Source organism: Periophthalmus magnuspinnatus, chromosome 9 (assembly GCF_009829125.3).
Source record: "Periophthalmus magnuspinnatus isolate fPerMag1 chromosome 9, fPerMag1.2.pri, whole genome shotgun sequence".
Taxonomy (NCBI): Eukaryota; Metazoa; Chordata; class Actinopteri; order Gobiiformes; family Gobiidae; genus Periophthalmus; species Periophthalmus magnuspinnatus.
Window position 1 is genome coordinate 6,436,746 of NC_047134.1, and position 16,402 is coordinate 6,453,147.

At 43.7% G+C, this 16,402-nt stretch overlaps 1 protein-coding gene across 1 annotated transcript in view; it reads left to right on the forward strand.

Annotated features, from left to right (window-relative positions):
* The first annotated feature begins 7,624 nt into the window (after positions 1-7,624).
* Positions 7,625-16,402, forward strand: part of pde4d (phosphodiesterase 4D, cAMP-specific) — a 311,873-nt gene continuing 303,095 nt past the window's right edge. The window contains exon 1 of the mRNA XM_055224395.1: positions 7,625-7,639. The gene's annotated coding sequence lies outside the window, so the exon portion shown is untranslated. The remainder of the gene's footprint in view (positions 7,640-16,402) is intronic.

Genomic DNA, 16,402 nt, shown 5'->3' on the forward strand with positions numbered 1-16,402 from the left:
GAAGCTAGTGAAGCACAGTAAATCACAGTAAAGAACAATGAAGCAGCATGAACTACAGAGAAGCACGCGTACACGCCATTGAAGCACAGTGAATATCAGTGAAGATCAGTGAAACACAGTGAAGCACAGTTAACCACGGTAAAGCACCATGAAGCATAGTGAAGCACAGTAAACCACAATAAATCTCAGTGAAGCTCAATGAAGCACATTAAAACCACAGTGAAGAACAGTAAACCATAGTAAAGAACAGTGAAGTACAGTAAACCACAGTGAAGCACAGGAAATGACCGTGAAGCAAAGTAAACCACAGTAAACTACAATGAAGCACAGTGAGGCACAGTGAAGCACAATGAAACAAAATGAAACACATTAAACTACAGTAAATCACAATGAAGTTCAGTGAAGCACAGTAAACCACAGTGAGGCACAATAATGCACACTGAAACACTGTAAAACCGTAATGAAGCCCAGTAAACCACAGAGAAGCACTATGAAGCCCAGGAATCCACCATAAAGCATGATGAAGCACAGTCAACCACAGTAAACCACAGTGAAACACAATAAAACACAATAAAACACAGTGAAGCATGGTAAATCACAGTAAACCACATTGAAGCACAGTAAACCCCACTGAAACACATTAAACCATTGCGAAGCATAGTAAACCACAGTGAAGCACAGTGAAGCACAGTAGACCACAGTCAAACTCAGTGAAGCACAGTGAAGCACAGCAATTCACAGTGAAGCACAGCAGTTCACAGTGAAGCACAGCAATTCACAGTGAAGCACAGCAATTCACAGTGAAGCACAGTAAAGCACAGTAAATCACGATGAAGTACAGTGAAGCACAGTAAAGCACAGTAAATCATGATGAAGTACAGTGAAGCACAGTAAACCACAGTGAGGCATAGTAAACTACAGTGAAGAACAGTGAAGCATGTTAAACCACAGTGAAACATAGAGAAGCACAGTGAAGCACAGTGAAGTACAGTAAACCACAGTGAAGAAAAGTAAACCACAGTGGAGCACAATGAACCACAATGAAGCACAGTGAAGCAGAGTAAACAACAGTGAAGCAGAGTAAACTCCAATGAAGTACATTAAAACATAACTACCATAAGTATAGTATACCACAGTGACGTAGAGTGAAGCACAGTAAACCACACTGAAGCACAGTAAACCCCAGTGAAGCACAGCAAACCACATCGAAGCACATTAAACCTCAGTGAGGCACAGAGAAGCACCATAAAGCACAGTAAAGCACAGTGAAGCATAGTAAACAACAGTGATGCACACTGAAGCACAGTGAAGGACCATAAACCCCAGTGAAGCACAGTAAACCACACTGAACAGAGTGAAGCACGGTAAACCACAGTGAAATACAGTAAACCATAGTGAAGCACAGTGAAGCACACTGAAGCACAGTGACGCACATTAATGCACACTGAAGCACTGTAAACCATAGTGAAGTACATTAAACCACAACAAAGCACTATGAAGCCCAGTAAACCACTGCAAAGCACAATGAAACATAATAAACCACAGTGAAACACAGTGAAGCACAGTAAACCACAGTGAAGCACAGTAAACCACAGTGAAGCACAGTAAATCACAGTAAATCACAGTGAAGCACAGTGAAGCACATTAAAGTGTGTACCTAAAACACACAATTGAGCATTGGTTAAACTTGTTCATCACTTATGTTTTTATGTTACATAGGTGACCTGTGTTTATATTCATAGTCAGGTTCCCTTTCCTAAGTGGTTTAGTCCTCCTAGGTAAACTCTTTTTATGGTGGAGTGGTTGCTCCTGCTCTGTGGTGTGTTTGTGTTGGTCAAGAAGATGAAATAAAAAGCTTTATTTTTACTGACTTTGGATTAGACAGAGATCAAATGCACCCTTTTCTCTTTAAATAACATGACTCTGAGTTTATGTATGGAGATTAATGGTTGTGATGAGTTGAAGTGTCTTTGGTCTCCTCTTATCGTTAACTAACAGGTTGACTACTTTCAGTTTACATTTTGGCGCATGGAGGTAATTTGAGCTTAAAAACCCCAAACACATTTGGTCTGTCGTCTCACAGTCATGCCTCAGTGCCAAAATGTTTGGTTTCGTGAAGTCACCATGGAGAACAGAAGGTAATGGACCCTCCACGTAAAAAACTTAATAATGCCCCAACTTTTCCATCTCCACCATTCCAAGTTACAAGTCAGATCTGCAGAGAGGCAAATCCACGTACTTATTTTCAAGGTATTTTTTGAGAAATAAAAACACATAAAATAAAGGTCCTATATTACAGAAAACTGACTCTTGTGAGCTTTAAATTATGTTCTAATGCTGTTACCTCCTTAGAACGTACTTGCAGTTGTGTTTTGTTTCACACATGTTTGAGTAATCCTATATTCTTAGTATGTCTACATCTCCAAAGCTCTCCAAAAATACTCTGTTCCATCTTGTGATGTTATGAAGAGGTAGTTTTCAAGTTAACAGCTCCAGGGCTGAAATTAACCAAATGATTCTAGTGAAGGTGTATGGAGTTTAAAAACACAGTGGAGTACTTCCTGTATTACCACATGACATCACAAGATGGAGCAGAGTGTTTTCAGTTTGAGAGAAGAACTCAGCCTAACTGTGCAGGGTTTTGTGCGTTAAACAATGTGTGAATGAAACAAAACACAACTCCAGGACTGTTTGTGACGAGGAAACAGCATTAGAACATGAATCAGAGAATAATATAATATTTCATCAATATTACACTAATACAAGTCCACAAACTCTGTAGCTGGTCATGTAGTTTTTTCTCGTAAAAGCCTGAAGGGTAAATCCTCATTTTCCACTTGAGCTGGAGAAACGACCTTGTCTGATCATGTTGCGATCACTGACCTCCACGCTCACGCATACATTAGCATAGCATTTATTTAGAAACAAACACACACACCAAAACAGTTAGCATTTATCCATAAGAAAGGCTGTTTCCTGTAAATATACTTTCATACATATGCATGTGTGAGCAATCATGTTCTATACAGATTTGTGAATGCATTTATTCCACGTTGTTATGTCATTAGTTGGTAATCCAGGAATTCCTTCTTGATCTTTATAAAGTCCATTGACCTTTACCAGACTTATTCTGATAATTTCTGCTATCCATATTGATTACATTGTGTTTTTGGTAAAAGCCAAAAGTAAAATCTGTCAACTGGACAAAATGTTGTAAAAGTGAAGATGTTTGGCTGCAAGTTGCGTCTTCAGTTCTGGTCAGATTGCTAGTGGACACTGTTTACAGTTTCTGTTTGTAGGCTAGGTCTATTGAGCTACACTAAGTATGCACTGTGCCTGTGTCATAATTAGCATATTCATTCAACTTTTAATGGGTGCTTTCACATCTATGGCATCCTGGCTAGCTCTATTGTTCTTTGTTCCCTTTGTTTTCTTTGGGTCTGAGGAGCAGCAGCAGTAGCGGTGGAGGCAGCATAGAGGTAGCTACTGCAGGATATGAAGCTAAAAGGGAGAACTGAACTGTCACCTAATCTGCCAAATGCTAGACATTTGTTTAAGTACCACATATTTCCAGTTTAGAGGAAACTTCTACATGGAAATCCATGGCTGTGCCATGGGCTCACCGGTCTCTCCTGTTATGGTTAATTTATATATGGAATAGTTTGGACAGGAAGCATTGGCCTCATTTCCAGGCACAGCCCAGTCCAGACCTGGATGACTGAGAGGTTACACAGGTATATTGTATTTTGATAAATCAGACCTATTCTGCAAAATGAACTTTTTAACTATGTTCTAGCCACTTCTTCTCATTGTGCCCCTGAAATTGTATTTGGAATGATTCATGTTTGAGTAATATTTAATCTCTTATTTTCAAGACGCCATTTTGCCGATCTACCGCCATTTTCACCTCCACTGGTACATGCGCACTGTGACGTACGCACGTCTTGCTTCATTTTTATTTCCTTAATCAATGATACTCGCAGGATTCGGCAGTGTCGTGTAGTAATTTTGGTACAAATGAAAAAAAAAGGGCTGCTCGCTAGTGTGATATGCAGATATCCATGTGGGGACGCTGACAGAATGCGGCGCTTTGTTGTGATGACGTTCACGGTGATGTCAGCTCCCATTGGGCATCACAGTTTCTAACATAGAAGTCAGTGGACTTGTTTTTTAGATGAATATTATGATTTAAAATGTTTAAATTATAACATAATGATCCACAGGTGTCACAGATGAGAACTATAGAGACACAAGCAAAATAGGGCTGGTTTAAGTGAGGGATCTGCCTGAAGCTCTGTGACTCAGGTGAGCTGATCTGTGTTGTTACAAAGTCCCTCTCAAATTGTTTAATTGGATCATTTTCATTTTCATTTCATTGTTAATCCATCGACTCTGGCTCCAATTCTCTTTCTATGTAAACACTGTGGCCCCTCTCTCTGTAAGTTACAGAGTTACATAGCAGTTACATAATCCTGATATTTTTGTTTCACTATTGTGTCTGTAAATCAAGATATGAACGTTAAAAACAGACAAATCAGGCACCTGCATTCCCCGAGGCCGCTCCCGCTAGTGTTAGCAGAAGGTCACACTCACTTAGGTCACTTTTTTATACAGGCTATGAGCCCAAGTCAGCACATTAACAATAATAATTCTACCAGCCCTCGTCTTCATTAAGAGTTCTATTGGGTAAAGGTTTGACTTCATGTTTTGTTTTCATTTGTTCATTGCTATGGCAACGGCCCAAATTTATCATCATATTTAACCTCATGGATATTTTTGTCACCCATGAAGCAATATGGAACCCAAAACCTTTGAAACACCACATCCATCCATCCATCCATCCATTTTCTTCCGCTTATCCGGGGCCGGGTCGCGGGGGCAGCAGTCTAAGCAGGGACTCCCAGACTTCCCTCACCCCGGACACGTCCTCCAGCTCCTCCGGTGGGACCCCAAGGCGTTCCCAGGCCAGCCAAGAGACATAGTCCCTCCAGCGTGTCCTGGGTCTTCCCCGGGGCCTCCTCCCGGTGGGACATGCCCAGAACACCTCCCTAGGGAGGCGTCCAGGAGGCATCCTGAGCAGATGCCCGAGCCACCTCAGCTGGTTCCTCTCAACGTGTAGGAGCAGCGGCTCTACTGCGAGCTCCTCCCGTGTGACCGAGCTCCTCACCCTATCCCTAAGGGTGCACCCGGCCACTCTGCGGAGGAAGCCCATTTCAGCCACTTGTATCCGCGATCTTGTCCTTTCGGTCATTACCCAGAGCTCATGACCATAGGTGAGGGTAAGAACGTAGATTGACCGGTAAATCGAGAGCTTCGCCTTCCGGCTCAGCTCCTTCTTTACCACAACGGACCGATACAGCGACCGCATCACTGCAGACGCTGCACCGATCCGCCTGTCAATCTCCCGCTCCATCCTTCCCTCACTCGTGAACAAGACCCCGAGATACTTGAACTCCTCCACTTGGGGCAGAGACTCACCACCCACCCGGAGAGAGCAAGCCACCTTTTTCCGGTCGAGAACCATGGCCTCGGATTTGGAGGAGCTGATTCTCATCCCAGCCGCTTCACACTCGGCTGCAAACCGCCCCAGTGCCTGCTGCAGGTCCTGGCTCGAAGAAGCCATCAGGACAACATAATCTGCAAACAGCAGAGATGAAATCCTCTGGTTCCCAAACCAGGCCCCCTCCGGCCCCTGGCTGCCCTGGCGGAGTCCAACATGCACTGGGAACAGGTCTGACTTACTGCCGGCAATGCGAACACAGCTCCTGCTCCGGTCATACAGGGACCGGACAGCCCTTAGCAAAGAGCCCCGGACCCCATACTCCCAGAGCACCCCCCAAAAGGACACCACGAGGGACACGGTCGAATGCCTTCTCCAGATCCACAAAAACACATGTGGACTGGTTGGGCATACTCCCATGAGCCCTCGAGGACCCCATGGAGAGTATAGAGCTGGTCCAGTGTTCCATGACCAGGACGAAAACCACACTGCTCCTCCTGAATCCGAGGTTCGACTATCGGTCGGATTCTCCTCTCCAGTACCCTGGAATAGACCTTACCGGGAAGGCTGAGGAGTGTGATTCCCCTGTAATTGGAACACACCCTCCGGTCCCCCCTTCTTATACAGAGGGACCACCACCCCGGTCTGCCATTCCACAGGTGCTGTCCCCGACCGCCACGCGATGTTGCAGAGACGTGTCAGCCAAGACAGCCCCACAACATCCAGAGACTTGAGGTACTCAGGACGGATCTCGTCCACCCCCGGAGCCTTGCCACCGAGGAGCTTGCCAACCACCTCAGTGACTTCAGCCAGGGTGATGGTCGACTCCGCCTCCGAGTCCCCAGTCTCTGCTTCCTCCTCAGAAGACATGACGGGGGGATTGAGGAGATCCTCAAAGTATTCCTTCCACCGCCCAAGAACATCCCCAGTCGAGGTCAGCAGCTCTCCACCCGCACTGTAAACAGTGTTGGTGAAGCACTGCTTCCCCCTCCTGAGGCGTCGGACGGTTGCCAGAATTTCTTTGAGGCCGTCCGATAGTCCTCCTCCATGGCTTCCCCCGAACTCCTCCCAACCCCGAGTTTTTTGCCTCTGTGACTGCCCGAGCCGCGGCATGCTTGGCCCGCCGGTACTCATCAGCTGCCTCAGGAGTCCCACGAGCCAACAAGGCTCGATAGGACTCCTTTTTCAGCTTGACGGCATCCCTTACTTCCGGTGTCCACCACCGGGTTCGGGGATTGCCGCCGCGACAAGCACCACAGACCTTACGACCACAGCTACGAGCAGCCGCATCGATAATAGAGGTGGAGAACATGGCCCACTCGGAGTCCATGTCTCCAACCTCCCCGGGATCAGGGAGAAGCTCTCCTGGAGGTGGGAGTTGAAGACCCCCCTGGCAGAGGGCTCGCCAGACGTTCCCAGCAGACCCTCACAATGCGCTTGGGCCTGCCAGGTCTGTCCGGCTTCCTCCTCCGCCAGCGGATCCAACTCACCACCAGGTGGTGATCAGTTGACAGCTCAGGCCCCTCTCTTCACCCGAGTGTCCAAGACACGCGGTCGGAGGTGATGACACGACAACAAAGTCGATCATCGACCTCCGACCTAGAGTGTCCTGGTGCCATGTGCACCGATGGACACCCTTGTGCTCGAACATGGTGTTTGTTATGGACAAGCTGTGACTAGCACAGAAGTCCAATAACAAAACTCCGCTCGGGTTCAGATCGGGGAGGCCGTTCCTCCCAATCACGCCCCTCCAAGTGTCACTGTCGTTACCCACATAGGCGTTGAAGTCCCCCAGGAGAACAACGGAAATATGTGAAACACCACATGTATTTTTATTTTTTTATTTTATCTATAAATTGTCCCCTAACCTCCTCTTTCCATTCCCCTCTCCTCTGCAGAGTTGTCCAGAGGAGTCGCCCGAGTCCCCAGATGCCCTCCCCCTCAACTGCCTGGATCACTTCTTCGTTCGGAGGCATTCATGGCGCACGCTTCAGCTGCCTCCTCTGGCCTTCAGACAGGCGGAGCAGGCCCTACTGTGAGCGCACACCGGAGCAGAACACGGTCACAGCACCACCCAGGCCCACTACTCTGCCCACTGCAACCCCCCATCATCAACATCACCTCAGCGGACTCTTCCAGGTAGGACCCACAGCACTTTCCTTATACTACTCTACTTATACACTCTACTTATACAGAGATGAACGCTGCTGGACTTCATATGGGCACTGATTGGAAAAGACTTATTTTCAAGTCTGAAGGTTTCTGTTCAAAATTGTAAAGTGTCTGAGTGTGTTTTACTTACATATTGGTAGTACTAGTAATAGTAGTAGTAGTAGTAGTTGCAGTAAGTAGTCAGTAGTTGCAGCAATAGTAGCAGTAGTTGCAGCAATAGTAGCAGTAGTAGTAATAGTTGTATTGCAGTAGTAGAAGCAGTAGCAGTAGTTGCACTGGTAGTTGCCAGTAGTTGCCAGTAGCAATAGTTGCAGTAGTAGTAGTTGTAGTAGTAGTTGCAGTGTAGTCATAGTAGTAGTACTGTATTAACTCCTGTCTTGAGTAAAAGTTGAAGTTGGTGTAATCCATAATACAGACAGTCGTCCTCTGGGTATCAAAACAGCTCAATCTTTTAAATATTTTCAAATCTTTGTTGAAAACTCGTTTGTCCTGCAGTGGCTTTTGAACATGAGTTGAGTGAGACTTTTGTATTGTATTATTTTATTGTGTTTTTGTGTGTTTTGTTTTGTAAGGTTTCATTTTATATCACCTTTGTGCAGCACTTTGAGCAGATGTGGGTGTTTTAAATGTGCTTTATGAAACATTTGACTTGACTTCAGAGTTTAGCCGCTCACTGTGTTTTTGACTTGTCATCTGCAAAATGCCGTCCTGAAATAGCCTTGTTATGACTGCATTATTATTACGAGAGCAACACAGTAGAACAAAGACTATGGAGGTGGCATGTGTATGAGGAATGAGGCAATGAGGGATGTGTGAAGAAAAAATGTTATTCACACAGAAAAGAAGGGACATTTTTGCCCAAGAATCATGTGATGTAAACAAACAAAATGGCCGACTGTAGCTCAGTGTGTTTGTCCATTGATTTGAGGGCTGATGAACTTCAACATAAACATAATTGGTAGAGCAGTTAGATCCATTGACACACAGTCAGATCCATTGACCCACAGGTTCCAGCTCCTACAGATGAATACTTTTGTTGTGTCTTTGAGCAAGACACTTGACCTACCTCACCCCAGTGTCTGTGTACACTGGGTTGTGAATGGGTGAGTGGTTTGAGTGCCTTGAAGGTGGAAAAGTGCTGTATAAAGTGATATATGAGGTTTGGTAATGATGATTGTACGTTCATGATATGCACCTCATTAGTAAAATAAATGGCAGGGTGAGGTTGTACTGGCCTACTCTCTTTCCACCATATTTTTTTATTTTTATATTTGAAAAAAATCTTTGTAAATCATGCTATTTAATGAAAGGGAAGTAGGATTATACCCATGGTTCCAATGAAATCACTGTTAACAACACAAACCCAAACACATCCAAGTCCAAGTCTTCCTGGTTACTCAAATAATATTATAGAGTTTATATATTATTAAGAAATTGTGTCATGATACAAAAATTTCAAACTTTGATACCAAGGAATAGATTCGATACTTCATACCAATTCTGATACAACAATGATCATTTAAAACGCTCTTTCTTTAGGCAATAGAATGTTATTTTCTACATTAAACACTGCTACAAATCTCTCCTCTAACTGTGATGTTAATACTCCCCAATAGTTGTTTGCACATGGTTCTCACCTCTTATTGGATTATATTGCCTGTCCCTGCCAGCTTCTTCCTTATGGTTCTCATTCAACAAAATGTAAAATATTAAAAGTGATAATTGTTCAGTTTCATTTTTGTAATAGTAAACTACTACTCAAATAGTAGTGTACTCGATACTTGGTAAGGATACCACAATGATAATAAACCACTCTTTCTTTAAACAATATATTGTGATTTTCCACATTAAATGGTTGTATTTCCTTTTCTATTCCCATGTGACCTTATAGCTGTGTAATTCCTTAATGGTCCAGGTAGGTTCTATAGTTGTCCATGGGTGTATACTGGTCTATGTGGTCTTATACTTGTTCTGATACAGCTCAAGATCATTCTAAAGATATTCAGGAAAGGTTCATTTCTGTCCTGTCAATGGGACTTTTTTAGTATCGATGCCTGTGAAAAATGGGTATCTAGTTTTGGTGGAGTAGCTAGCCCTATCCCAAACATATTCTCGAGCTCTTACAGAGTATAGATCAACAGAAGTAATTTCAAGCTTGTGCTTTAAGTATGGCTCATTTCACACAACACTGTAGTATCTCTTCTACACAATAGACTTCCAAATCACTGTAGTATCTCTTGCTGAGTCATGGCGGGCTAAAGGGGTGAGTCATGGCGGGCTAAAGGGGTGACTCATCAAATGACTCCCCCTGGTGTTCGCTGCACACAAATAGATGTCATTGTAAAAAACAAGAGTTCACGGAAAACGCCAGTCTCACTATAAGCCTTAAATAATGCTGCCGATGGACGTGTTCGGTAATAATTTTGGAAATACTTATTTTTACTGTTCACATAATTGTGTATGGGGGGTTGGAAAAGTCTAGAATCTGTTAAGATGCAATCATGTTTATAATTATAGCCAGATGTGGCAGAGTAGCTAAAAATGGTACTCAAGTGTAATCTTACTTCAAAATGATATTGCTCATGTAGAAGTACAGAGTAATGGTCCAAGCAATTACTCAATTAAAAGTCAAAAGTATTTGGGGAAACGTACTACTTAAGTGAGAGCAACTTAAAGATGTAACATCTGGTTTATAATGTGTAGGTTAAGTAATCTGACTAAACATGAAATAATGCACAAATGTTTAAATCACTTCATATTGTCAAAATAAAGCTTTTGTTATTTTAAATTTAATCACAGTGGGAAAGGGGCACCACAACTTTTACTCAAGTAACAGTACTGTTTCTTTAAAAAAATAGTACTGTTTCACTACTCAAGTAAGAGTATAAGTATGCTGCTAGAAAAGTACTCTGAAAAATACAATTTCTTTAAAGACTGGGTATTTTACTTCTATGGGGTATTAAAGAGGGATATTTTATTTCTATGGGGTATTAAAGAGGAGGTATTGGACTTCTATACGGTGTTAAAGAGGGGTAATTTACTTCTATGGGGTATTAAAGAGGGGACATTTTACATCTATGGGGCATTAAAGATGGGGTATTTTACTTCTATGGGGTATTAACAAGGGATATTTTACTTCTATGGGGTATTAAAGAGGGAGTATTTTACTTCTTTGGGGTATTAAAGAGGGGGTATTTTACTTCTATGGGGTATTAAAGAGGAGGTATTGGACTTCTATGGGATGTAAAAGAGGGGGAATTTTACATCTATGGGCTATTAAAGAGTGGGTATTTTACTTCTATGGGGTTTTAAAGAGGCCACTCCCCCGTCAGAGTATCAGATCATGACCCTGATTCTCTGCAGTGACATCACACTGGGGTGTTCTGCATGTAGTATCTGCTCACACGGACTTATCTGTGTCATTTTGAGTTATCAAACGGCTCTCACTGAAAACGTGGAACGTCATGATGATTTTGTGAGTCTGATTGATCGAAGCATCAGAGCAGCAGAACAAGTGTTACATTTTCTTTGTAAAAGTGGGAGATTTTTTGGGGATTTTCGTGTTTTATTTTAACCTTAATCAGTGACATAAAGTAGTTTCAATATTATTGTTTATTGCAACATTTCTCTGTGCAATATATTTATCGCTTCAACATTTGTTATCGTGACAGGGCTAGTCGGTTTTGCCATGTTAGGTTTTTTTTCGTTTGGATGCTTCGCCTTTGGCCTCCACACAAACGTCAACGCTGCTCAGTGATTGGTCCATGTGATGACCTCACAGTGAATCTCTCCAGATCTCCGGATTCTCATGAGTTTGTGAATTCACAAATATCACAAGAATCCATCTTACTGTCACTGCATATGTCTATGGTGGAATGTTCAGCAGTTACCATGGAGACACAGTGTACACGTTAGTAAACAGTGCCACAATTTATGTGTACTTTTGTTATTTGATTATCAAGTAGTGAATGTGTATTGTTCAACACTTGGCTCATTCAGGTTCGTCACACCTCTCACTGTCAGCTGTTTTTGCTCATCAATTCACATTATATTCCCTCTGTACAGCTGGCATCATATAGGTCAAAAATAGGTCAAACTAATCAAAGCTTTTGGGTGACTGTGTTGGGACCTGGGACACAGGACTGACGTGAGACTGTTCCAGGTAAATGAGTGAATCCCTCTACAACACCTGTGCCAAACTGAAAGCTCGTGGGCCAAATGTGGCCCCCCACGCAATTTTATGTAGCCCGCGACATACTAAATTAAAAGGTGTGACTGTCTTAAAATATGAGTTTGTCAGGAAATACACAGTTAGACACCCATTTTTCATATCTATGTAAATCCATATACAATATTTGTAACTTCAATAAGTCATAAATATATAGATATATAAATATAGTTAATTAAATTAATCAAACAGGATTAAAAAGTAGTTGCATTTATTTTACATTACATTTAGTTATAGTTACATCTGGCCCTTTGAGGGCAACCATTTTGTTGATGTGGCCCTCTGTGAAAATTAGTTTGACACCGCTGCTCTACAAGAAGACAGCCCCAAAGTCTGAATCTCTCTGTCTGTCTTTCTGTTTGTCTGTCTGTCTGTCTCTCTCTGTCTGTTTCTGTCTCTTTCTCTCTCTCTCTCTCTGTCTCTCTGTTTGTCTCTCTGTCTCTGTTTCTCTGTCTGTTTCTTTCTCTCTCTCTCCCTGTCTCTCTCTGTTTCTGTCTCTCTGTCTGTCTCTCTCTCTCTGTCTATATATCTCTCTGTCTCTCTCATCTCTGTCTGTCTCTCTCTCTCTGTCTCCCTCTCTCTCTCTCTCGCTCTCCCTGTGTCTCCCTCTCTCTCTTTGTTTCCGTGTCTGTCTCGCTCTATCTTTCTCTCTGTATCTCTCTCTGTCTCTCTCTTCCTTTCTCTGTCTCTCCTCTGTCTGTCTCTCTGTCTATCTCCCTTTCTCTCTCTCTCGGCCTCTGTGGCTCTCTCTCTCTCTCTCTCTCTCTCTCTCTCGGTCTCTGTGGCTGTCTCTCCGTCTCTCTGTCTCTCTCTCTCGGTCTCTGTGGCTGTCTCTCTTTCTCTCTCTCTCTGTCTATATATCTCTCACTGTCTCTCTCGTCTTTGTCTGTCTCTCTCTCTCTCTCTGTCTATCTCTGTCCTTCTGTCTGTCGTTCTCTGTCATGATCCGCATTGTCCGCTCCTGGTTTTTCTCCCTGTGTGCTCTTCCCCCTCCCTCACCTGCCTGTGCCTGGAGCTGGGCGGAGCTCTCGGCTCTTCCCGCGCGCACCTGCTGTCTATCTGGCTAATTGCCACACCTGCCGGGGATAAGAGGAGATGGGAGAAGACACTCGGTGCGAGATCGTCTGTTTGTCCTCATCCTGCCTGTGTCTTCCTCACTTGTTCCTGTCATGCTCCGGCCCTGGATGTCTCCTGCCCGCTCTGCCCTACGCCCGTCTGGTCTGCCTGTTCCTGTTTTCCTGTCGTGCCTGTGTCCCTGTGTTCCTGCTCACCTGCTCACCTCCGGATCACCCTCTGTTTGTACTAGTCCTATTCCTACAATAAATCCTGTAAATATTCCCCGAGTCTGCATCCTTTGGTCCGCTACACTCACCCGTTACGACATTCTCTGTCTCTGTCTGTCTGTCTCCCTGTCTCTCTCTCTGTCTCTCCCTCTCTCTGTCTGTCTGTCTCTCTCTCTCTGTTTTTGTGTCTGTCTCTGTCTCTCTCTCTTTCGGTCTCTGTGGCTGTCTCTCTCTCTCTCTCTCTCTGTCTCTCTATCTCTGTCCCTCTGTCTGTCTTTCTCTGTCTCTGTCTGGCTGTCTCTCTGTCTGTCTCTCTCTGTCTCCCTCTGTCTCTCCCTCTCTGTCTCTGTGTCTGTCTCGCTCTGTCTTTCTCTCTGTCTCTTCTGTCTGTCTCTCTGTCTCTCTCTCTCTCTCTCTCTCGGTCTCTGTGACTGTCTCTCTTTCTCTCTCTCTCTGTCTCTCTCGTCTTTGTCTGTTTCTATCTGTCTCTCTATCTCTGTCTGTCTTTCTCTGTCTGTCTGTCTCTCTCCCTGTCTCTCTCTGTCTCCCTCTCTGTCTCTCTCTGTCTTTCTCTCTGTATCTGTCTCTCTTCTCTCTGTCTGTCTCTCTGTCTCTGTCTCTCTCTCTCTGTTTTTGTGTCTGTCTCTCTCTCGGTCTCTGTGGCTGTCTCTCTCTCTCGGTCTCTGTATGTCTGTCTTTCTCTGTCTCTGTCTGTCTGTCTCTCTCCCTGTCTCCCTCTCTGTCTCTCTCTGTGTCTGTCTCGCTCTGTCTTTCTCTCTGTATCTGTCTCTCTTCTCTCTGTGTCTGTGTCTGTCTGTCTCTCTGTCTCTGTCTCTCTCTCTCTCTGTTTTTGTGTCTCTCTCTCTCTCTGTCACTGTGGCTGTCTCTCTCTCTCTCTCTCTCAGTCTCTGTGGCTGTCTCTCTTTCTCTCTCTCTGTCTATATCTCTCTCTCTTTGTCTGTCTCTATCTGTCTCTCTCTCTGTCTCTCTATCTCTGTCCCTTTGTCTGTCTTTCTCTGTCTCTGTCTGTCTGTCTCTCTCCCTGTCTCCCTCTGTCTCTCCCTCTCTGTCTCTGTGTCTGTCTCACTCTGTCTTTCTCTCTGTGTCTGTCTGTCTCTCTCGCTCTCTCTGTCTTTGTGTCTGTCTCTCTGTCTCTCTCTCGGTCTCTGTGGCTGTCTCTCTCTCTCTCGGTCCCTGTGGCTGTCTCTCTCTCTCTATCTCTCTATCTCTCTCGTCTTTGTCTGTCTCTATCTGTCTCTCTGTCTGTCTCTCTATCTCTGTCTCTCTGTCTGTCTTTCTCTGTCTCTGTCTGTCTGTCTCTCTCTCTCCCTCTCTCTGTCTCTCTATCTCTCTGTCTGTCTTTCTCTGTCTCTGTTTTTCTGTCTCTCTCCCTGTCTCTCTCTGTCTCCCTCTCTGTCTCTCTCTGTCTCTGTGTCTGTCTCGCTCTGTCTTTCTCTCTTCTCTCTGTCTCTGTGTTTGTCTGTCTCTCTCTCTCTCTCTCATGTTTGTCCACTGATCTGAAGGTTGGCGGTCAGATCCACTGACACTCAGGTTGGCAGTGCGATTCCAGCTCCCACACATGAAAGCTGCCATTGTGTCCTTGAGCAAGACACTTAACCCCCCTCTCCCCCACTGTCTGTGTACACTGATGTATGAATGTGTGTGTGAATGGGTGAGTGGTTTCTTGATGCAAAGCTCTTTGAGATTTAAAGGTGGAAAAGCTTTATATAAAAATGTGACCGTTTAACATTCTCAGTCTGTTGAAAGCCTGAGCGTCTGGGATCAGGCACTAAGCTAATCTTATACAAGTCACATCTGTGTCTATTTCTACAGTCCAATCACATTTATCTGTGGCTCACGTCTCTTGAAGATGTTTTCTCTTTAATATCCATGTAACTTTCATCATTTCTAGCATTTTTGAGTTCAGGTTGAGTGTTAGGTCTGTAAAAGTTAATTTTCTCTCAGTGCCATTTTTTGTTTTGTTTGTTTGATTAGCCCCCAAATTTGTTTGGGCACAAACTGACCATATTGCTTCTCAATCACGTCCATCGGAACTAGCATGGTAGATAAAAAACACGGTCCCACACCATACATCTTTGTACAGTTGGAAAAGCACGTAGTCTTGGTTGACCAGGCTAGTATTTTGTGAAAAGTTGAATCAATATTATTATTATATATTATATAACAATATCTGAATAAAATACTGATAAAGTAAGATTAAGTAAATAAACATGTGATTGGCACTGGTGATTGATGTGTTTGACATGTGATTGACCTGTGATTGACATGTGATTGATGTGTTTGACATGTGATTGACATGTGATTGACCTATGATTGACATGTGATTGATGTGTTTGACATGTGATTGATGTGTTTCACATGTGATTGAACTATGATTGACATGTGATTGATGTGTTTGACATGTGATTGACCTGTGATTGACATGTGATTGATATGTTTGACATGTGATTGACATGTGATTGACCTGTGATTGACATGTGATTGCATTAAACTAATCCATGAAGACAAGCAGGTGACGCTGCCAGGCCAAATTACAAGTCAGATCTATGGAGACGTGACCCTGCTCACTTTTTTCAAGGTATTGTTTTAGCAGTACAAACAGTTAAATAAATGTCAGATTGATACTTTTAGTGCCATACCGTGGAACATTCGGGACAAAACGTTGCATCTGTGTAGTGACCCTATGTGGCTGGAGGCTGTGATTGACATGTGATTGACATGTGATTGACTTGTGATTGACTTGTGATTGATGTGTGATTGATGTGTTTGACATGTGATTGACCTGTGATTGACATGTGATTGACACGTGATTGCATTAAACTAATCCATGAAGACAAGCAGGTGACGCTACCAGGCTAAATTACAGGTCAGGTCTATGGAGACGCGACTCTGCTCACTGTTTTCAGGGTATTGTTTAGAAACAATAGCAAAAGCAGAAGCTCTCCATTTTGAAAAAATTGCCAAAAAGTGTTTTCTTTTTGGTTTCACATCTTCTGTAGATATTAGCAGTGACATTAATGTAAAGTGGATTTTCTGAAGAAGGGATGGAGCTATATTAGGGCACAGTAAAATAAATTTGGCTTTTGAATAGATCACTATACTCCTCCCCCTCCTCCTTCTCCTGCTCCCCCTCCTCCTTCTCATCTTCTCCCTCCTTCTCTCCCACTCTCTCTCCTCTCCCACCTCTCCCTTTCTCTC